The sequence below is a fragment of the Macrotis lagotis genome, chromosome 1, assembly GCF_037893015.1.
Source record: "Macrotis lagotis isolate mMagLag1 chromosome 1, bilby.v1.9.chrom.fasta, whole genome shotgun sequence".
Lineage (NCBI taxonomy): Eukaryota > Metazoa > Chordata > Mammalia > Peramelemorphia > Peramelidae > Macrotis > Macrotis lagotis.
Window position 1 is genome coordinate 421,362,620 of NC_133658.1, and position 24,941 is coordinate 421,387,560.

Here is a 24,941-nt window from a genome sequence, read left to right on the forward strand (position 1 = left end):
TCTTCCTGCATTTAAGAGATTCTTTATCTTGTATGATCAATAAGTCCTAGGAAATAACAGTCAAAATGTCTGGAAAAGGAAGGATTATGCTTTATTGTACAGTAAAACTGGATTACTGTGACTTGTTAAGGCTTGTCTCCATCCAGTAGTTTAAAAAAAAAAAAACTAATGTCAGGATTTAAAAGACAAATATCCTGTTTGCCTTCCTCATTGGAGGGCTGTAGGATATTTGAATACTTTAGGATTGACAATTTGACATATATTAATAAATCTTTGCATTAGCTAAGCTTCAAAAAGAAAGTACATGTTAGGACTTCCCTTTCTATTTTTCTAGGACAGAAGATAGGATTTCGGTCACTCTCTTCCCACCTCATTTTCCTCCATGTACAGGTTGATAGAGTGAGAATCAGTGGGTAGATGTAGAACAGTAGTTGATTTTAAACTCACTGTGGAAAAAACTCCCTAATTTTCACAAAAGTTAATGGAGATAAGAGGATACTTGTTTCCTTTCTTCCTACCTTACACAGTCTATCCCCCACAACTGGAATGCATGCTCACTTTACCTCCTCCCCTTAAAATCTATAGTCTTCCTCAAAGTCCCTCTATATAGCACCTATAAGCACTTTATCACATAATCTCATTTGATCTTTGCAACAACCTTGTGAAGTGGTTGCTATCATTATACTATTTTTTAGTTGAGGAAACAGGTAAACAAAAAGTTAAAAGATTTGCCCAAGGTTCTAAAGCTTTTAAATGTGAATAAAGTGGTGGATCTTGATTGCATTCCATTTAGACTTTTTTCACCACATGAATATTCCATCTGTACCTTTATACTGACTATCTCTATCCTTACCTCAATATTTTGGAATAGCATTTTGCTTTATTTTTTGCCAAGACTGATTTCAAATAGCAACTTATAAAGGAGGTCTTTTCTGATCTCTCAGAGTTTCTAATGCCTTTATTCCAAAGACAGTTTTGTATCTATTTTGAATATATTTTATATAAAACTATAGATAAGAATGGTGCCTTCTATATTAGAGGAGAAACTTATTGAAGACAGTCCCAGCTTCACATTAATCTTTATTTCTGAGAACCTGGTAGAGTGACTTTCACATAGTAGATGCTTTATATGTGAATGTGAATTAATTGATTAATATAGGATGCACCCACTGCTCTGAAAGAACTCAAGCATGCCATCTTGAAATTATGAAATAATACTGATGCATTTCTTCAGGAAACCACATTTTTTCATACATATGCACATGTATATTTTTAAGTTACAAAATTTCCTTCAACTCTCCCTTCTCACTCCTCTCCCTCAGTGGCAAATAGTCAGGATAGCATTATACATACATATTTTTGATAAATATGTTTACAGATTGGTTATTTTCTTATGAGGAATTAGAATTGAGGGAAAGAGATATATAAGAGATAATTTTTATAAAGTGTTCATCAGATACTGAAGAGTTGTTTTTGTTTTGTTTTGTTTTGTTTTCCTTCCTCTGGATGGGGATAACATTGTCCACAGTCAGTCAAATACAGTTGATTTAGTTGGGCAACCAAGTTTTTGACATAATTTTCCATAAATCCTCATGACTGAGGCAGCAAACTCATATCAACTATTCCTCAACTTTTTCTGAAGTCACACTGTATCTCATAGAGGTAAACATCTTCTGGCTGAAGGATTAGCCTATTTAGAAGTAGTCTGGCAAGAATCTTACCAGTAATGTCTAAAAGAGAAACACCATTGTGATTGTTACAGGACAAACTGGTCTCCTTGAATTCCTGGAAGATAACCTCTTCATGCCAGATAACCTGTAAAATTAATTTTAGATGAGCAATGGACCACCACATTGTAAATCTCAGTTGAACTATAATCAGCACCTGGTGAGTTGCCACATGAAAGGAGCCTAATGGTATTCAAAAATCTCATCTTCAATTGAAACTTCAGCTAGGGTCAGATTGACTTCAACTTGAGGTAAACAGTCAATAGCATTGAGTATTGACAATTTGTTAAGAACACTATGAAAACAAAACAAAACACACAAAAATACCCTTCAGAATCTGATGAACACTTTATAAAAATTATCTCATGTTTCTTTCCCCCTTAATCCTAACTCCTTATGCCAAAAATAACTAATCTGTGAACATGTTTATCAAAAATGTATGTACAATGCTAACCTGACTGTTCATCACTGAGACGAGTGGGGTGGGAAGGGTGTGTGGAAAAAAATTTTGTAACTTAAAAATTTAATGTGTTTATGAATTAAAATAAATAAACAAATTAAATAAATAACACCCCCCCCAAAAAAACCCCCAATAATATGGAAGTATTCAGCCCATCTCTTTAGGATCATGTCACTATCATTAATCAATGTGGCTTCCTCAGCACTGAGGTGTTGAGGTGCACCATAGGTGTTTGGCCTTCAGGAGTCATTAAAGCAATTTGGATTTTTACTATCTGCATAAAACTGAATTTCATCTGCCTGCTTACTGAGCCAAGAGTTCTTCATCTCTGTAAGCTTTACCTTCTGCTTTACTTTTGATGGAATTAAGTGCTGCCTTCCAAAAAAATGCAAGTAAATCCTGTAGAGTTCTTTTTTTTTTGTTTAATAGCTTCTGTATTTCTCCATCATTTTCATCTGTCTTGATGTTTGCAAGTATTCTGATCCAGATGAGCAAGTGCAGGACTGTACATCAAATTCCTGAAAGATCAAATTTTATTTATCTATATCTATATCTATCTATCTATCAACATTCATATACACACATACATTACAATGAGATCAGAGATCCAGTGAAGCATATGATTAGTCAAATATGTATCAATTTTATTTATAGGATTCATGCTTTTGAAATAATTTGAACAAGAAGACTTCTAGAGTCACTTTCAACTCCAAGATTCTGTTTATGAACTAGAAGCAGAGAGTAAATGATACAATAGTTCTGTCAAACTTTGACTAAATAAACCTCAATCTAAAATTGATATATTTTTATAGCTAAACATTACCTAATTGCATTTTAATCTACCTTGAGAATTTTTTTCAGTCTATTTGTAACCCATACACTGCCAGTTTGGCCCCTTTGAGTAATCAATGAATATTTACTTACACTTAAATTTCATAGCTCTCAGGGTTTATAACTTATAAGACAAGTTTCACTCAAAAAGGGGCTAATTTAATGAATAGATAAATGAATGGATTAAAAGAATGAATGAATGAACAAAGAAAAATCAAATAAGTTTCTGGGTCAGTATTGACTCATGAATATTTGAGAACAGAAAAATCATGAAAGAGACAGTCCACAATTCATGTTTGAAAAACCAACTCTCACACCTTAAGTCAATCCAGAAAGGGGCAATGTCTTTTCTCAATCTTGATTTGAGACATTATTTATAATCAGAATTTGGGGTAATTTTCTTCTTAGACTTAGTGATTGGAATATTAGCAAGTATTCCACATCTTTTTGAATAAAATCAGCACTTTTAACAGTGGAGGTAATAGTAGGTATGTTAATACCAGTTCATCTGGCTTGACAAACAGCAACATCTTTCTCTGCTCACATTTACCCTTTAGTGCCCAAAGGAAATTTGTGATTAGCCTACTCTCTGGGCATTTTTAATAAATTCCAGCATATCTGTACCATGTATCAGACTCAATAAAACAAGAAAACAAAAACCAAAATAAGTCAAAACACACCTTATTTAATTAAAAAGGATCAGCATTTCAAAGCCTAAAGAGTTTAGAGAGTATAAATCTAGTTAGAAACACTAATTCTATAATTATGGGCAAATAATTTAACTTCTTTGAACCTCAGCTTCCTTGTCTTATATGTTATATATATTTCATATATTGTATATTTAATATCACTTTTATATATTACATATACATCATATATTTTTCATCACATATTTACTCTACATCATATATATAAAAATTTGTTATTAAAATAGCTTATAAATCTTGAAAAAGTATTGAAATATGGCTTTTTATTATTCAGTTTAGCCTCTGCCTTTTATATAATAGGAGATGACCATGAGTTCAGGCTTCCCAAGTTTTGGAAGAGGGTATATTTCAGTATATCAGAATATTAAATTACTATTATAGATACTATTAACTATATTTATAATAATTGTTATATTTTGTTTTTTCTGTAAATTTTGCAAAGTGGTCTCTTAGGTGACAACTCTATGAAATAGATAGCACAGAAAAGTTTTTCCTCCTTTATGTAAATGAACAAAACTGAAGAACACTACAAAGGCAAGACTCTAGAGGTAAAGTGACTTGCCCATGGTTTTGTAGAAGTCAGTGTCTGCAGTAGCATTTGATGCTATGTGTTTTAATTCTAGATCCAATTCTTTGTTACCTCTTCCACATCAACAGTTTACTACCCCCAATTAACCAGTCAATCTGCTAGGAAAGAAGGAAATAAAGAAAGAAAGAAAGAAAGAAAGAAAGAAAGAAAGAAAGAAAGAAAGAAAGAAAGAAAGAAAGAAAGAAAGAAAGAAAGTCAGAATTACAATCACCTCATTTCAAGAAATGATTATTTAATAAATTTTGGACTCTGAATAAGTTGGAATATTACTATTCTGTAATAAACAATAAATATGATAAATAGATGAAGTAAGGAAAATTTTATATAAATCAATGATAATAATAGTATAAATAGAAAGAAAGGAAAATAGAAACATAATGCTATAAAATTGCGATCAGTTGGGCCCCAAAGGGAGGCATAAGAAAATATCTTTCCTTGCTTCTTTGAAGAGGTAGGGAACAAAGATGTGGAACACTACAAATAACATCAGATATTTAATATATTGTTAAATTTTGCTAATTTTTTTATCCTTTTAAGTTTTTTATAATAAGGAATGACTTTCTGGGATGGAGTGGTAATAGAGATACAGTTATAAATGTAGATGACATAAAACAAGTTAGTAAAATAAATTTATTTTTAAATACTAAGCACCTACTATGTGTAAAGCTTTTTCATGATTATAGAAGAAATGTGATCCAGCAATTCAATTTTCTTTATTACCATATGAAATATAAAAAGAGACTCCAATGTTAGTAAACTTGAAATATAATAAAAAAGAATGTGTATTTACATATTTACATGTTTTAACCCTTGATGGAGGGTTATTTTATTCTCTGATAAGCTTAAAAATTTAAGAAAATAAATTATCATGGTCCTTCCTTTCACCTTCCTTTTTTGGTTGCTCTCTGCTGCTGTCTGTCTCTCTGTCTATGATTCTCTGTCTCTTTCTCTCTGTCTTCAATGCGTTTTGTCCCAGCTACTTTTGTTAGATTATTGAGCCATTTAACTTTTATTTTCCCATCTACATAATAGTAAATAAAATAATTATTTCCAATATATTTTGCAAGCTTGATTCTCTAATGATTGTTAAGAGATTTACATAGGAAAAAATTCCCAAGATGTAAAAAAAATCAAGCTCCCGGTTAGATAGAGGTATAGAGATTGCTAATTGCTATGATTTTAAGTGGAAACATTCCAGAACTGGCTAATTTTTAATTTGCATTAGTTTGAGTAGTTATCATTGAAATGTCCTTTCTTTGTTAAGAGCATATAAAATCAAAATTGACAGATCGTTCACTTAAGGCTTGTCCACTTCAGCTTATATAATTTCAAGTTGGAGATGGTCACCCTCATCTAATCAGTTCATTTTCCTCATGATTGAAATGAAGGTCAGAGTGCAGTTACTTGTCCAAGGCCATACAGTTTCAAAATGGAACTAGGATTTTTATGGCTGTTCTTTGAAATTGAAATCTAGTGTTTTTAATATTCTATTTGTTAAGCATTTATCAAACTTTCAGAAGCACCATTTTCCCACTCTACACCCCCAATTAAATATTTACTCACCCTTCAGTAGTCACAAATTGTGATTTGCATGTAAGAAGTTCTAAGGGAGATAGTGGTCAGTTTGAATGGGGCAGTGAAAAAAAGAGCTATTTTCATTTCTTCCCCAAATATGAATATCATTTTCTAATAATTTCCTGTTACTCCTAAAAATTATATTCTATTTCACAGTTTTCAATAATGCCTTCAGACATATCTCATTTATTCCTTTAGCTATTGTGTGATATAGGGAGAGGAGGGACTATTTATTACATTCATATGATAAATAAGTAAACTGAAGCTTTTAGAAACAAAGTGACTTGCAAAAGGACATAAGGTGATTTAGTGACAGAATCAAATTAAAAATCCATGTCCTCTACCCCAAGTCTGTTATTTCATATCACAAAGGCTAATTGTGAGAAGGTAGTTGGAAGGTGTGCTGAATACAGGCCAGGAAAGAATTTTGGTAGAGCCAGAAAGAAAAAAAATATACTAAATGTAAAGTCAGAAGATTATTCTCTGACAATCTCATTTATATGTTATCTTAAGTATTGTCCCCCGGAGGACAGAAGCTTGCATATAGTGGGTGCATGATACAATATTACTGAATTGAAATCGGATTAGGTGCTTTGAGAGTAATAATTTCATTTCACAGCTGATGACACTGAAGTTCATAATTCACACAAATAGTAAATATTGATCTAGGCTTAAGATTCAAGTATCTTAAGGTCCTTGCTGGTTGTTCCCTTCTTTGTTCTATGATTCTAAGGTTGTATCATCTTTAATGTTTTGTGCCTTAAGGTCCCTTTACAGTTTTGATAATTCATTCTTCCATAATTTTCCCAAAAGGAAGATTACTAAAGAACTGGCCTTGGGATTAGAAAAAGTTGAGATCATGCCCTACTTGGGACATAATGGTTGTTTGATCCAAGAAAGTTACTTGACCTTAAGTTAGTGCCTGGGATATAATAGGCATTTTTTAAAAATGTTTGTGCTTCAGGCTTCAGGAAATTCTCTAACACAATAAGTTACAGAGAAGTTGTTCACCTGCACCTGTAGAAGGAATTTCCTCATTGAAGAGTTATCTAGTCAAGTGAAATCACAAGCCCTCCTATCTATCCTTTATAGATTTTTTTTAAAGGATTTTGCAAGGCAATGAGGTTAAGTGGCTTGCCCAAGGCCACACAGATAGGTAATTATTAAGTGTCTGAGGCCAGATTTGAACTCAGGTATTTTTGACTCCAGGGCCAGTGCTCTATCCACTGTGCCACCTAGGTGCCCCCCCCCCTTATAGAATTTTAAAGAAATTTTAAATTTAAATTAGAATTATTTTTGCAGATATATGTGTGTATGTTTGCATGTGTGTGTGTGTTTAATCTTATCAGTTCTACAAATTATTGGGGAGCCAAAAAAACCTATAAAAACCTGAAATATATAACTGTCCTAAAGACATTAAGAGTCAGTGACCTGAATGTTTACTTCTTAGAATGAGGTTTGCCAATAAGAAGCTGGTCTGTTGGAAATAGGAAATTGTACTGGAACTTTTTAGCATATGGACTGTTTGCTTCTTATTGAAAGGAACAGCATCATATCAGAGTCAGCTGGGGTTTCAAAAAGCCTGCATAGAGACAAGAGGCAAGCTCCTCTGAGTAACCCATTGGAGAAAAATTAAGTGAACTAAAGCTTGTCTTGGAGAGTGTGCTGTTTCCATAAAAAGATTGCCACTTGGTAGTTTATTGGCACCCTATCAGTAATGTCAGATTTAAACTGGTAACCACCAGAGTGCTGCCCCATCTCTTGTCTTCTTTCCTCTGCTAAGTGACGTTCTCTTCTGGAGAGTTCAATGAGCAGATTATGAGTGCTTTTCTGTCATCTATGCTTGTCCTCTAAATTCTGTTTAAAAAAAAGAAAAAAATTACCATGGGGGGAACTTTTTTCTCTTAAAAGAGAAAGTTATTGCTGATTTGTCAAAACAAGGACCTTCTCCATCTGGAATCAATGGGGAGGCCCCTTGGTATATTACCCCTGAGGACTCATGGATGTTTATAAATCCTAATCCTGGGGGGGAGGGGGAAACTGGCTGGTTTAGGAGAATGGTAATGGGATCAGAAGTCTCTCCTCTCTGGGGCACCAGCTGGAACTGGCCCAGGTTGGTAATAACTGAAAGTTTTCCACTATCTGAAGGAAGAAAGGGAGCTTATGTGAAATGAGTTGGCAACCTCAGAACAGAAAATTTGACTGGAAGAGGAGACCATCATTTCAGTATAAACATTAAGGATTAAATAGGTCCCAGGGCTGAACAACTCTCTCCAGTCAGGTTTGTAGGGTAAAGTAGAGGCTGAGGAAGAGGATTCATTTCAAAGCATTGTTGATCATAGAATCTGGAGTTAGAAAGGACTTAGAGATCACTCAGCTCAATATTTTCTTTTGATAAAAGAAGAAACAGCAAGTCATATGGACATATTCAGACCTATACTCTGCTGCATACCACTTTTCATAGATGGGGGAACTTTCTCCAAAAATTCAACTGACATTTCTTTTCTATGTTTTCCAACAATTGGGATATGGATATAAACATAAAAATGATAAGAGTGGCAAATACCCTGCCCTCAAGGAACTTAAAACCTATTGAGTGGGGGCAGAAAGAATAACATAGGCACAGAAAAAAGTATTTTTAAAGAAGACAGAATATGGTCAAAGTTCTGATTTATACAAAAAAAAAACTATCCTAGGAACTTTTTATTATCTGGGATAGTCAGGGAAAGTATCATAAAAGAGGGATTATCTATTTGATCCTTAAAGAAAGAGAATGATTCTGATAAATTTTGATGGATGGAGATGAGAGGGGAGAGGATTCTGTTCCAAAATTTTAAGGTTGAAAATGACACATGGAGTATGACTCTAGCTTGTCTATCTAGAACATAGGTTGTGTGAAAGGGAATGATATAAAATGATACCACAAAAATAGATTGGATTCTTATTGTGGAAGACTTTAAATGTGAAGTTAATAAGGTTAAATTTTATCCTGTGACAAAAAACAGACTTCTTTTATAGGTCTAGCCTTTCTTACAGTAGGCTAGAGATATCTCCTTCCCTTTTCGTTTTTAGAAATTTCTAACATCGTCCTTTCTCTGCAGTCCTTTCAAAAGAATATGAAATAATCTTTATTGCAAACTTCCATCTGCCACAAAGTCTTACTATTTATTTACTATGACATCAGAGCTAGGAAAACAATCAGATTGATTTGAATAAGACCTGAACTTCTCTACAAATTACCTGTCCTTCTTTCCTATCACTTTCCTTCACTGTGAACCAAACCAGTTTCCTGTCTTGAAAAACTGAATGAATGACCAAAATCCTAGGGGCCAAAGCAGAAGGGTTCCTATTATCTGAGTCATCAATTCCTTTCCTCCTGCCAGACCTATAGATTACTGAATGTATAATCAGGGCTCTATGTATCCTCCAGAGATATGTTTATAACCTTGTCTTTAGGGTGACATTTTCATCCTTTTTCTTACCTGCTTTTTGAGTGTCTAAAATTAGGTGTCTTTACTTGTATTATTATAACATTAGACAGAATATATATACATATATATATATATATATATATATTATTTTTACTTGATTTTCTTTAAATTGTTTCACTTCATATAAGCAATTAGAAATTGCAAAAAGAGAGATGTTAACTGAAAGAAGGACATTTGGTCACTTAAGGAGCTCTGAGACTTAGTGGGCTTAATAGAATTACACAGAGCTCTGGGTAAAGCATATCCAAGAGGAGTAGGATAGGGACAAAAAATAGTGGGGGTGGGGGTGGGATGGACAACTTTCTAAGGTATACTCATTTGACAAAATCTTATAACTAAAAAAAAGAAAAAGATAATGGAGAATATTTCAGTAAAATTCAATGCAAGAAGGAAAAGAAACAATTTTGTAATTGATTTACAATCAATCCTCTATAATGCATGCTTTTAAACTGCAAATTTATTTCAATGAGCAAGAACATAGGATACTAAAATCTAGCTGAAATGAGCCTACTGGGAATGCACAATATGCATACATTTCAAACATGTACTAGCTTCCTTGGTTTACCTCAGAACAGAACTATAATAAAAAAAGGTTACATTTTGCTACACTTTTGCATATATATATTCATATAAATGAACTTTATATAAATTCCTTGATTTCTTATTTGTATTTCATTATGTGTCATGGACAAAGTCTCAGAAGTCAGGAAAACTTGCTCTGAAACAGAAACATTTGGGAGGATCAGATTTTCCTGTCTTCTTATGTATAGTATTCTCCTTTCCCCCCCTTCCTAATGAGTTGATCTGTGACTCTTTAAAAAAGATGTAACTCTTGTTCTTAATGTGCCTAAGCTTAATGTTAATAACATATTTGTGCACACACACACACACACACACACACACACACACACACACACACTTATACAGGTTATTAGCACTAGATTAGATTAGTACTGGGAGGTTTTCAGTAGTATACCATGCAGATCTTCTCTAGCTATTTATCATAAGGTCATCGATGCATCCATCTGTCTATCTATCTTATCTATCTATCTACCTATCTATCTATCTATCTATCTATCTATCTATCTATCTATCTATCTATCTATCTGACTATCTAATTCAATATCCATGATGTGTCTAAATGTCATATTTATAATATATTCTTATATAATAGGAGCTGGGAGTGAAAGAGGGCTGGTTCAAACCATTGAACTCTCTCCCTTCCCCACACATACTCTTTGTGATGACATATTTCCCCATTGCCAGAACTTTAGTCTGTAGATAAAATGATTGCTCAACCACTGACTTTGCTTTTCTTGATATATAGGAAGTAAGGCACTAGACTGCTTATGGCAATCTATTTATTGTAGTATTTATTAGTATTTTCTAACAATTTAATATAAATAAAACTAGGCTACCATTTTCATTTGGTGTACATTTATAAATACAGAAACCCCCCCACACCCCCACACACATATACATATATAAATATATATAAATTATTTTAAGTGTATCATTATTGAAGTTTTTGAGTTATACTCCTAATCCCATTTCTGTAACAAGCTCTGTTGTTTTTATTAAATAATTTTACATAACAGTGATTTTTTAAGAACATATTATAAGAGAACCTACTATATTACTATACTGACCACTTGTACAAAGAGACAAATAGATGAGGAGTTCACAAACATGTCACAGACAGGCTTCCTTCAAGATTTAGTTCAATATCCTCTTTTTTACAGATACCTTTTCTTAGTCCCCTCAGTTACTAGTGACTTTTTGTCTAAGAATTACAATCCATCTATTCTATATGCTTCTTGTATGATTAATTATGCATATATTATCTTTTCCATTAGAATGTAAGTTCCTTGAGGTCAGGGAATATCCTTTTTTTTCCCTTCTTATCCCCTGTATTTAATATTGTGCCTAGACATAGCGTCTTTAATAAATATTTACTCATAGATTCATTAAACTGTCCTCAGACTAAAAGGTTTACTGCTTCTAGTATCATTAAAAGTACGCTTTGTCTGTGGCAATCTAGAATCCCAAACGCTGAAACAGAGTGAGACAGACTCTAAGGGAGGGGTGGAGCCAAGATAACAGAGTAAAGGTAGAATGTCCCTTGACTTTTCCCCCAACTACTCCAAATACCTTTAAATAATGACTCAAATAAAATCCTAGAGTGGCAGAACCCACAAAAAGACTAAGTGAAATATTTTTTCCAGCCCAAGACAACTTGGAAGATCCATGGGGAAGGGTCTGTTGCATTGGGGTTAAAAAGGGCCTGCAGCACAGCCTGGCCATGTCTGAGCAGACTGGCTCCAACAATCAAGGAACAGACCAACAGACGTCCAGGTCCCTGGGAGTCTCCGTGTCTGTGTCAGTGAGGGCACCTGCCTGGCCTCTTAGTCCAAAGATGGTCAAGAACAATTGGGAAGGTCAGGAGGAAAACTCTGCCATGCCAGAATGAGAGCAGAGTCTGGTCCAGTTTACACCTCAGCACAGACTAGGTCTCAGGAGACCAGGAGCAGCTTAAGGACAGTAAGAGGGTTGGGGAGATTGCAGAGGCCTGTTTGCTATTTCTGAGGCAGGACTCTGTTGCTTCATCCATATGTCGTATTCAAGTTGAAGTCTGGGGCCCCATTCTCAAGAAAAGCATCAGATGTTCAACAGAGGGACTCTTCTCCCTGATCCAAGATAGAAAGGAGTTTTTGTGGTCATCTACAGATTAGGGCACAGGATGGAACAGTCATAAACTCTCATAAGACCTTGGAGGAATTGAGAATTTGAAGTTTCCTGGGGAATATTTCTGAAAACAGCCACAAAAGTCCTCAAAAGCCTGAGACAGTTCATCTTCCACTCAGGAAGAAGATACACACCTTACCAAAGAATTAAAATCAACTCATAAGGTAGGGAAATAAACAAACAGTAGAAGGGAAAAAAAATCTAACCATAGACATTTACTTTGACCCTTGGAAGGTCAAAATACACACTCAAAAGATAACATAGTAAAAGTTTCTTTATCTAAAGCCTCCAAGAAAAAGATGAATTGTTCTCAGGCTATAGAAGGGGTCAAAAAAGGATTTTGAAAATGAGTTAAGGGAGGTGGAGGAAAAATTGGGAAGAGAAATGAGAGTGATGAAGAAAAATTATGAAAACCAAGTTAGCAGCTTGGTGAAGGAGATACAAAAATATACAGAAGAAAATACCATCTTATAAAACAGTTTGGATCAAATGCAAAAAAAGTAGTTCAAAAGGCGAATAAATAGACAAATGCCTTAAAGAACAGAATTGACCAGATGGAAAAAGAGATACAAAAGCTTTTTGAAAGAAATCATTCCTTAAAATATTGTATGGAATTAAGGGAATCTGATGACTTAGTGAGAAATCAAGAAACAATAAAGCAAAACCAAAAGGATGAAAAACTAGAAGAAAATGTGAACTGTCTCACTGGGAAAACAACTGACCTGGAGAACAGATGAGATAATTTTAAAAATATTGGGTTACTTAAAAGTCATAACCAAAAATAAGTTTAGCCTTTATTTTTCAAGAAATTCTCCAGGGAAATTGTTCTGATACCCCCAAACAGAGGGTAAAATAGAAATTGAAAGAATCCAACAATCACTTCCTGAGATTCCTAAATGAAAACTGCCAGGAATATTATAACCAAATTTCAAAACTCCCATGACAAGGAGAATATATTACAAGCAGCCAGAAAGAAACAATTCAAATATCAAGGAACTACAGTCAGGAAACATAAGACTTAGCATCTTCTATTAAGGTATTGTAGGTCTTAGAATTATGATATTCTGGAAGGCAAAAGAGTTTGGATTACAAACAAAAGTCAACAAGTCAGAAAAACTGAGCATACTCTTTCAGTGGAAAGGGTGGAAATTCAATGAAATAGGGGACTCTCAGACTTTCTAGACGAAATGACCCTAACTGAACACAAAGTATGATCTTCAAGTACAGGACTCAGTTGAATTATCAAGCTGCTTCACTTGAAGGGCAGATTATGAGAGACTTGATGTTGAATTTCTTGTATTCCTGAATGGAAAGATGATATTGGTAACTGATATGAAATTTCTCATTTATTAGAGCAGTTAGAAGGGGCATACATAGATAAGGTACAGGAGGGAGTTTAATTTAAAGGTATAATATATTAAAATCAGGGAGAAAGGAATATATTGGGAGAGTTAGAATGAGGTAACTTATTTCACATAAAAGGCAAGAAACAGTTTTTGCAGTGGAGTGGAAGAAGGGTAAGATGAGGAGGAGTGAGTGAGCCTTACTTTCACTGACTTAGAGAAAGAATAATATACATACTCAAAAAATCTGTCTTGGTCTGAAGCAAAATAGGAGAGGAAATGGATGGGATAAAGGGAAAGGGGGAGGGGAGGGGAGGAGGGCTGTAGATAATAGAAGATAGAGAAGATCTAAGAGAATGTATTCAGATCCAAATCACATTTGAGGAGGGACTGGGTGAAAGGAAAGAGAATAGAATAAATAGGAGTAGGGGGAATAGGATGAAGGGAATAGCTAGTAATAGAAACTGTGGGAAAATATTGAGGTAATTTCTCTGATGGACATATGATAAAGAATGCTAATCATCTCAAATTCAGAGCTGATGGTTTCTGAATATAGATTGATGTAGATTTTTTCCCCTTTATTTTTCTCGACATTTCTTTTTCTTTCTGTGTGTGTTGGGGGGGGTTGGTTATGTTTATTATTGTAATATGAATATTGTAGTGATGTTTTTCATGGCTACACACTTTTAAACTACAGCACGTGACATGGTTTTGGGGAGTGGGGTTGGAGGAAGGGAGAGAATTTGGAAGTAAATGTTGGAAGTTGCTTTTGCAAACTGGGGGGAAAATTTTAAAATAAATAATTTTTTAATAATAGAGGAGCGCTAGGCAGTGCAATGGATAGAGCACCAGCCCTGGAGTCAGTAGGACCTGAGTTCAAATTTGTCTTCAGATACTTAATAATTACCTAGCTATGTGCCTTTGGGCAAGTCACTTAAACCCATGGCCTTGCAAATAAATAAATAAACAAACAAACAATCAAATAAATAAATAAAGTGGAACAATCCTATAGAAATGAGGATTCAATAGCACATACTCTAATAGCAAGTACTAGAAAGATGAAAGGTCTGCAATTATGACCCTAATACCAAATGATTCCTACTTTTCATAGAGCAGCTATGATTCAAATGTATTCTATAGGACTTATTCTGTCCATCATTCAGTCAATCTATCAATTTTAGTATAGTTCCAACTTTTTATCCTGAATAGAAAAAAAGTCAAATTTCAACTCCATCCTTATAAGTATTGCTTAACCTGAAAGTGACCTGCATATAGGGGTTGGGTATAGGGCAAAGGAGAAGAGAAGAAATTTATCATCCCAACCATAAGGATTGCTTTTGAACTAAGGATCTGATATTTGAAGAAATTTTAGAGAGATTCTCTCATCCAAACCCTACTTTGTACAAATGAGAAACTTGAGATCTTAGCTGGAACTAGAATTTAATTCTCTCTGCTTTAATTTTGAAATGCATTTAATTGCATATTTCCACCTCACTAAAGGAGGGAAAGGTAGATTGCATTTAGGATAGATGGTCTATAATGTTCCTCCCATCTAGATCATTCTGTGATCTTATTTCCTTGAATATTTAATAATCTGGAGTTCCAAAAAATCTTATGATTTCTTGAGTAAAGTTGGGCATAAATTATTTTCATTTAGAGGAGCAATCCTTTTAATTCAAGGATTTCCCCTTCCCCCCACCTTGATTTGACCCTGCCTTGCTCTCTGAATACCTCTGAACAATTTTAATTCTAGATTACCCTTCTTGGACCTGAGTTTATCTTTATAGAGTGGTACCTCTGATGAAAAGTCTTAGTTGAGAGTTTACTTTGGAGATAATGAGGTCATCCACACCACCATCTATTCCCTGAAAATGTCCATAGGTAAATGAGAGACCCAAGACAATGGGAAGCTGGAAAATGAAGAGGTACTTAACAGACTGACTTATGAATGTAATGTAAACAACAGTTTTATCCTCGAACCAAGTGGCAGTTAGAACTATTGCTCTGACAGTTTTGTTTTTATTCATTACTGGCTTCAATGAACAGATGTTTTTTCTTACAAAGAATCTTATATTGATCAGTGCATAGTCTAGTTATGATTTACCAAAGGGATAGAGTTTTTTCCCTTTAGGTTTTGTCTGAGATTCCAAACCTCAATTTTCTAGCAAAATGTTGATGTAATAATTCCTTTTATTTAAAAAAAATCAATTCAACAAATATGTTAAGGGTAAGCTCATTTTGAGGAAGGGAAATAGGAGCAAAGAGTTATATACTTATGCTTGTATTGATGATGGAGATTTACAAGGCAAATATTTTCTTCACAACATCCATTAGGGGTTTAGTGAGTAAAGGAATTCTTCTTCCTATTTTATAAATGAGAGAAGAAAGAAACAAAATGACTTGTCCAAAGTCACAGAGTCTACAAATGCCAGAGAGAATTTAAACCAAAGTTTCTTGACTCAGATTAGTGACAATTTCAAGAACTTCTAAAGCACAGAGAGACAACTTCGAAAAACAGCAGTGTTAGGTAGGGCATTCAAAGAAGAGGATATTTTGTTAGAACTAAGTATTAGATGTGTATGAGTTGACCAAGGTCATCTGGTTCATATGTTCTCTAACTCAAATTAACTCTAATGGAATATTATTATTCTATAAGAAATCATGAAGAGGTATATTTTCTGAAACAAAATAACTGGAAATATTCACATAAACTGATGCTAAATGAAGTGAGCAGAACCAGAAAAACATTTTAACAGTAACAGCAACATTATGTAATGATTAACTATGATAAACTTAGCTTTTCTCAACAATACAGCAATCAAAGAGAATTCTAAAAGACTTGTGATGGAAAATGCCATCAACATCTAGAAAAAAAACTAAAGGGTATTAATGAAGATCAAAATATATTGACTTTTTTTGCTTTTTTCTTCCTTGTGATTTTTTTTCCTTTGATTCTTCTTTTACCACATTATTTGAAAATATGTTTAACATTAAAGATGTAGAATTTGAGTCCCAAAGAAGTTAATCATGTTGCCCATCATCATATAAATAGCGGGTAACAGCTAGAAATTTAAACAAGGTTATCTGATTCAGATGCAGTGTGCATTTTACTGCACCATATCACCTATTCAATTATTAAAGCTGATCACTTAAACAAAGATTATATGATATAGCTATATCTGAATGTGTCTCCCTGAATTAGTGTAAATTCCATCATTTTCTGGAAGGGAAAATTGAAATTTATAGGATGCATGAAGAAGATGTTCTAGAATATATTATACTGTCTGTATTATATCTCCTGCTCTCTAGGAGGTGCCTTGTGGTTTCCCAAGATTTTCTGTCATTATCAGAATACTTTTGTTTTCATCAGATTCGTCATTTTTCTGCAAGGTATATGCTAAAGACAGAAGAACCTGGGGAATGTTCACAATCCCAAATGAGCAACAGAAATTTTAGCTGAACCTATATGCAGAACTCTAGGCCATCTTCTTAAGTGACCAACCCAATATCCTCAGTGACTTACCTGACCTAGAATGTCTTTTAGTAACCTCTGTTCCAAGAAAAAGTCAGAAAAAGTCCATGCTTCCTTCCCACAAGACTTTTTTAATCCCAACTTCCTATTTGTTCTCATAATTTGAACTTTAATAAAAACCTATTTCACTTTTAGGTGGAGATCACTGTAAAGTATCTGAATGGTTGGTCCTAATCATTGAGCTCCTCAAAGGAAGGTATGTAAAATCAAATAGAATGATATAATAGAATACCAGTTGCTAAGATTTTAAAATTTAAAAGTGTTGCCCTTCTGCTTAATGATCATAACCAAAGAGTAAATCAATTTTATTAAAAACAAAAGTTAGGTGAAGTCCTAAGAAATTCAAAAGATGAAAAATACTAAAAACCATAATGCAATAATCAGATTTTTTAATGTTTACATTAGGAAATTATCCATATACACACATAAACATACAAATAATTTTGGATATACAATCTGGCATCCTTTGTCATTGATGGAATCATTAATTTAAAGCCTTTATACAGTTGTAAAGATCACAATTAATAAGGATGTAAAATTTCCTCATATTAATCTATTATATAAACCCAAGGTAAAATTTATGATATTAATATCTGTCGAAGGAAAAATCAACAACTACTATTTGGAATATCCCTCCTCAGAACTGGAGTTGGAAGAGAGGAGAAGAAGAAGGTTATGACCAAAAATTGTTCACTCTTCTATAAAGTTATATTTCTTACAGTGTTTCCTTAACAACAACTGTATGAAGTAAATAGTGATGTCTTTATGTTATACAAAATCAAATAAACAAGTGCTTATTAATCACCTACTATATCTCATAAATTGTTCAGGCCCTGCTCGCAAGGGGTTCATCCTCTAGTAAGAGAGATACTATGCAAACAACTATGCAGAAATAAGCTACAGAAATTGCAAGTTATAACAGATGGAAAGCACCTATATTAAGAATCACTAGAAAGGTTTCTTGTAGAAGGAAAGGTTTTAGTTGGAACCTTACTGAAGCAAGGAAACATAGATAAGGAGGGAAAATATTCCAGGATTGTGGGAAGGGAGGGGAACAACTCATGAAAATTCACAGAATATAAGAAATAGCAATGAAGTCAATGGTTAGAAGTCAGGAATCTAATGATCATAGAGCACATGAAGAGGAGTAGATATAAGAAAACTGAAAAGGTAGGAAGGGGTCAGATTATAAAGTCCTTGAAAAGTCAAAAAGAAGACTTTATATTTTACTCAGAAGCTAAAAGGAAGTCATTGAAGTGACTATTTTATTAATTATATTCATTTCATTAACATCATATTAATATGTTTTATATTATTAATATAAACTAACACTTCAAGGATCTGTGATTTTCATCTATGTGAAAATTAATTTCCCTCATGAAGATTGCCATTCCTCAAGGACTTAGTAAATAATTTAGTGATTTGCCATGTTTTTCTCCAAACTTTTCCCACCTTTATAAAGCTATCCTGTTAGCCTACCTAATGATGTCCACACTAACCTAGGCTAGACAGACAACATTTTCATTAACCGACTTCTAGTTGCTCCAGTATAAAATAATTCTGGAGTTTATACTCCAGTCAAACAGATGTCAAGAATCAAGGTTATATCTATATCAAGAATAGAACTTTAACAAAGTAATCCTCTCTCAAATTTGAATCTTTTTTCTTTTTTTAATTTATTTTCATCCATATGCACATATATATTTTTAAGTTACAAAATTTCCTTCCACCCTCCCTTCCCACCCCTCAGCAGCAGTCAGGTTAGTGCTGTACAAACATACATACATATTTTTGATAAAAATATTTACAAATTAATCATTTTTGGTATGAGGAATTAGGATTAAGGAAAGAGATAAACATAAAATAAATTTTTATAAAATGTTGTTAAGATTCTGAAGGGTTGTTTTATTTTGTTTGTATGTTTTGTTTAGTATCATTTTTCTTCCTCTGAATGGGGAAAACATTGTCCATAGCCAGCCTAAAACAATCATTCTAGCTGTCTGAACTACAGAGAGGAGTTGCTTCCCTCAATGTTGTTCATCTCACATTGTTCTTGTTAATGTGTACATGGTTCTTTTGGTTCTACTCCCTTCCCTCAGCATTAGATCATGTAAGTCATTCCATGCTTCTGCAGAGTTTGGCCATTTATGGTTTCTCATAGAACAATAATATTCCATAGTATTCATGTACAATAACTTGTTTAGCCATTCCCCAATTGATGGGCATTCCCTAAATTTCCAGTTCCTTTCCACTACAAAAAGATCTGCTATGAATATTTTAGAACATGTAGGAGTTACCCCCATTTGTTTTATTTTTTACAATTTCTCTCAAATTTGAATCTGACAATCATTTCTTGCATATAAGAGGTTTGTTAGGAAATAGCAAACTATGTCAATAAACATCTCAGATATACATGTATATATATACATATACATAGATGTTTTCTAACATTAAAAATAGAAAATATATATACTTTTCTAACATTAAAAATAGAAAATACCATATTTGCAAATTATCTTAACAAAAATTCAAAAAAATGTAACAAATACAATGTCACTTACCTTGTGGTCATTAAATAAAGATTAATACCCAAAAAGAGAATAAAGTAGATAGACATTCTCATAGATCAAGATAAATAAATCCTCAACCTACAAAAATATTTCCTGAACTAGCAAATATCACCTTACTATTCATTAGTTAGGTCTGATACCAGATGAGGACCATAAAGTTGAATCAAAAGGCACTCCATGAAGTGCCAGATGAATGATTAAATCACTTGATTTTAGATATGGGAATGAATGAGTCCATGATAGCAATTTAGGATCAAATCCTGGTTAACAGAAATTAAAGATAGTAAGCAATAAGAAGCCTGTTGTGGCGGCTAGGTGGTGCAGTGGATAGAGCATTGGCCTTGGAGTTAGGAGTTCCTGAGCTCAAATCTGGCCTCAGACTTAATAATTACCTAGCTGTGTGGCCTTGGGCAAGTCACTTAACCCCATTGCTTTGCAAAAAAAAATAAATAAATAAGAAGCCTGTCCTAAATGGTTACTGGAGATTATTCAAGAAAACTTTAAGGAGGTGGTTAGGTTCTAAAATATTCTAAGAGGACTAACACCTCTGATGTGAGGTTTGCTGAGTCCTTTTCAAGATTGTTCATTCACCTTTGTTGCACATATTATTTTTAGGTTTTTGCAAGGCAAATGGAGTTAAGTGGCTTGCCCTAGTCCACACAGCTAGGTAATTATTAAGTGCCTGAGGCCAGATTTGAACTCAGGTACTCCTGACTCCAGGGCCAGTGCTCTAATCCACTGCACCACCTAGCCACCCCTTAGTTGTACATCTTGTCACCCAACTCTTACCTGTGACTCTTAAGAATGTACAGCACAAACTATTTGCCACATCTCAGTAAAACTTTTATCCACAGAGTCTAAATTAGGTTGAGTGTAGGGATAACCAACTAGTTACTGAGTTAGGAAATATCTACCTAAGTATATGAAGCTTCCTCGAATGGAATGGGGGGATATGATCAATTTGTTCCAAAGGCCATTGGCTGATGCATTAGCTCTTCATTGCTTAAAGCTTGGTCAGACAAGATTCCAAAATTATTTACTTCCTCTAGGGCCATCACCAATCATTTTGACTTTTCTCTTGTCACTGCACTTTGATGACTCTAGAAGAGAGAGTGAGGCTGATGAGTTTGTATAACTCTCCCTCACTAAATCCAATCATGCATGACTTAAAAACAACACCCATGATATATCATTGGTTCACTTTGAAAATGAAAGACAAGCAACAACAGAAGCAGTGAAACATAGGATTGCAGGGTAACAATAGGACAGCACCTTTAACATCCTCTGAATACTTAGCAAGACATAGCTCCATATCTAGAATTAGAAAGCAAGAGTACACTATTTTTTATCTGTTATCCTCTCTGTGACTGGCATTAGTTGGACTCAGGGTACTTTCAGCGAACTTACAGAAGACAAACTTATAACCTAAGACTTTTATTAAACTAAAAAAAGCAGTTATTTGATTTATGTGTAATAATCCATATTAAATTTAGGATAACAGCTTGTTTCAAGACATCTGAACTTCACTGAATGAGATCAAGATAATAACAATAACAATGTTAATAGCAATTTACATTTTTATATGTCGATGTTGCTAAGCTCTTGCCTTAAAATAGTCTTGCAATATAAGTATATATATATATATATATACATACATATATATATATATATATATATATAGAGAGAGAGAGAGAGAGAGAGATATGTATATGTCTGCATATTATTCTCTCCATTTTACAAATGTAGGCACTAAAACTGAGAAATAAAATAAGTTGTGATCATATATCTTAAATCTTAGTTACTTCAAGGGTCCTGAGAGGTTTTCTATTGCAAATTCTGTTTGGGAAGGTTACATATTGTCTTCCTAGTGGATACTGAATAAATTGTTGTTGGTCAGCAATTCATTGAAGGTGATGAATGAATCTACAACTGCCATTTTTCTAAATACAAGTCCAATATACCCTCTGCATCTAATTTTTTCTATACTCAATCAGGAGCAAATACACAGAAGGGCAAAATCCAACATGGACAGATAGGATGTAGACATCTCTTCTGAAAGGATATATATATATTCACCTTTTCAAGTTTTGCTTCCAGACATCACAAATGACAGGCTTTTGAAATAACCAAGCAATTTCTCACCAGTGCTCTCTCTATTTCAGGGTGTTCTCATGCTTTGCCTCCTCCCTCAAACGTTGAACACACAAACAGTGAACAAAAGCATTCCTTTGCAATTGGAGCTGCCCTGAAACAAGTCTGTCAATTTAAAAACAGACTTGGGGAAGTAAATCACAACAAGCCACAAATTGGGAGGCTATGTGGGGGTGGGCATAAAACAAAACAAAACATTTGTTCTTAAAAGAAACAATAAAGACAATGCAAGATTTCCCCACTCTATTCTGTCCCTTTGGCTGAAATATTTTACTGAAAGTTGAAGGAAATCCAGTGTATGCTAAAGGGTAAGGTCCTAGGATAGTTTAAGTTTGAGCTTAGCTATTTTTTACCATGTGACTTTAGCCAAATCTCTTGACCTGAGTCTCAGTTTCTTCCACTTCAAAATGAAGGTTTTAAATTACACATACATACATACACACACACACACACACACACACACACACACACACATACACACACAAATTTAGAAGGAAGGAGGATAGTGTTTCTCTTCAGTCCATTTTTTTCCAATTCACCTCTGTATTAGGAAGAATATTGAAAAAATAAATTGATTTTGTAGGACTCTATAAGGAGCCGAAGAACCCTCAAACAAGGCTGGCTCATTTAATTGCTGTCATTCCAAGTACCCCATAGTAGACACCAGAAACATTTTTATTTCAGAAAAATTTCAGTTCTATGGGGTAGAAGATGGGGAAGCTTGACGATGTTTGACTTAAAATATGCTGTCTAATATAGAAATCTTGATGTCCTGAATGACTTACTCTTTACCATAGAACTGGATAAAATTATAGTCAAAGCTCCAGGAAAACCAGGACCACACCAGGAAAGTCATCTACTTACAAGAAAATACTTGCCAGATCTTGTCTGACAAAATCCAGACTAATGAATGAATATATGATATTCCAATCAATCAAACAGGATTTGTCCTTGCCCCAGGTCTAGGTGAGGTCGAGTATGAGGTGACCATAGTTGTCAAACATGCAGCTGTCAAGGCCAAGAAGCTGTCTGGGCATCTCAAGGCAGAGATGAATGGGAGCTTTTAAAGATACCTTAATATGCACATGCACATCTGGCCATATACTATGCAATCTCTCAGCTCTGTAGTGCTGTGTGTGTGTGTGTGTGTGTGTATACATATACACACAAATGAAAGTAATGTGACTTTTCTTTATCCACTATAACTACACATATAAATCCTTCTTTGTTTTTACTAAGTTCTCATCCTGACTGTTTTTCATTCTGCATATGATTTTAATACAAGTGCTCATAATATGATTACATTAAGCATTGAGCAATATCATTTTAGCAGAAACAAATCATAGCTTTGTTTTAGTTAACTACAGTGGGAATGGTTGACCTGTATCCACAGTATTTCAGATCATCTCTGTTGTATCTACAGTATTAATTCTTCATGTGAGTCATTAAAATGTCCTGAGCAACCAAGCTGTGTTGTACGATTTGTGTAAATATGTATTTAGATGACAGGGGCCAATAAGCTCTGAAAAGGAAAGGAAAAATATGTCAGGACATTGGGGGGGGGGGGGATGGCTAAGTAGTCTTCATTTTTTTTCTCAGAAGTCCGAATAAAGATTTCTTATTTACATGACAGATTCCAGTGACTTCTTGGAAATTTGCCCCTTTCACACTGGGTGTTTTACAATAAAAATGACAATTTCCCTTTCATTTTTCTCCACTGGAGAATTCCAGAAATTCTATCTGAGTCATGGAATATAAAAGGATGAAGAGAGAAAAACTGCAGTAATTTTCTAGAGAAAGAATGGATTTTTACCAATAATCTAAAGTAGTCAAAATTAGGATTTTAGACTGAGGAATGTGGAAAAATTATCTATTTTGCTCCATCATTTCAGTTTGAGAAACTGAGATTTAGAGTGGTGAAGTCACTCATTAAAGGTCATATAGATAATAAAAGGCAATTCCTGGATTTGTTCTTCTGACTCTCACTAATCACCAAGCTTTTACTTCTAAGTCACCAGTATTAATCTAAATGAGAAATTAGCTTGATTTAATTCAGTAAGAATTTTTGCAGCTCTCAGATTATATATTCTTACTGAATTTTATTCATGATCATGGAGGCAAGACAAATCAAACTGAATACACTTTTGCTTAGTACATTTGTCTTGAAAATACAAGTGTCCTGTATGTCTATGAAAATAGAAAACATGTCTTCAGAATGTGGAAAAACTTACACCATTGGTACAGATCAGTCACTCATCTGTAATTTATAATTTTTGAATGTTTTCTGGGACACTGAAAAATTAAAGGTCACACTCAGTTTGTCTCAGATTCAGATTCAATTGCAGTACTATCTGATTTTAATCCATCTTTCTATCTACTATGCTACACAGGATCTTAATATGTGAATGATATGTGTATATACATATATATATATATAATATATATTTATATATATTATATATTACAGATTAAGAAGTTTGTTGAAACAAGTGATTCCAGACCCAAATCAGGGAGGTAGTGTGGTATAGAAAGATAATCTTAGGATTTATATTCAAGAGACTTGCATTTAAAACCTGACCCTGTCATTTATTTGCCATGTGGCCAAGAGCATGTTAATTTGCCATTCTAAACATTAGTTCTCTCATCATTGTTATGAGTAAAGTGCTTCACAAAGTACTATATAAATATGAGTCACAGTTATAAACTGAGCAAACTAAATTGCTGTTATTATCTTCATTAGTCAGTCATCAATAGCAATTATTAGACACTTACTATGTGCCAAACACTATACTAAGCTGTAGGGATACAAAAAAAAATAAAAAACAAAAACAGAAACAAAAAACATAATCATGGCTCCAAGAGTTCACATTCTAAAGGAGGTGGGGACAGCTTTCCAAAGATTGCATGTAGATAAATATGTGCAATAAACATCAGTTATGGAAATACATTTGGGTAAGGGAAGACAGGGAGACTCTTGTGGAAAGTGATATTGGATTTGAATCTTGAAGAAGACCAAAAGGAGAAGTGGAGAGGGAGAGTCTTCCAGTTTTACAAAAATGTTAGTGCCAAGACCTGAAAATGGGAAGTTGAGTGTTATGTGTAAGGAACAGAAAATGGGGACAGTATAAATAAATTTTGGAGAGTGTGGGAAGGAATAAAGTGTAAGATTTTTTCTTGATTTATTGTATGGACCACTTGTACAGATGACAGAATAGGTGTT

At 33.9% G+C, this 24,941-nt stretch overlaps 1 long non-coding RNA gene across 1 annotated transcript in view; it reads right to left on the reverse strand.

The window, feature by feature from the left end:
- LOC141518613 (uncharacterized) overlaps positions 1-24,941 on the reverse strand; it is a 445,587-nt gene that overhangs the window by 361,324 nt on the left and 59,322 nt on the right. The gene's annotated exons all lie outside the window — the stretch shown is intronic.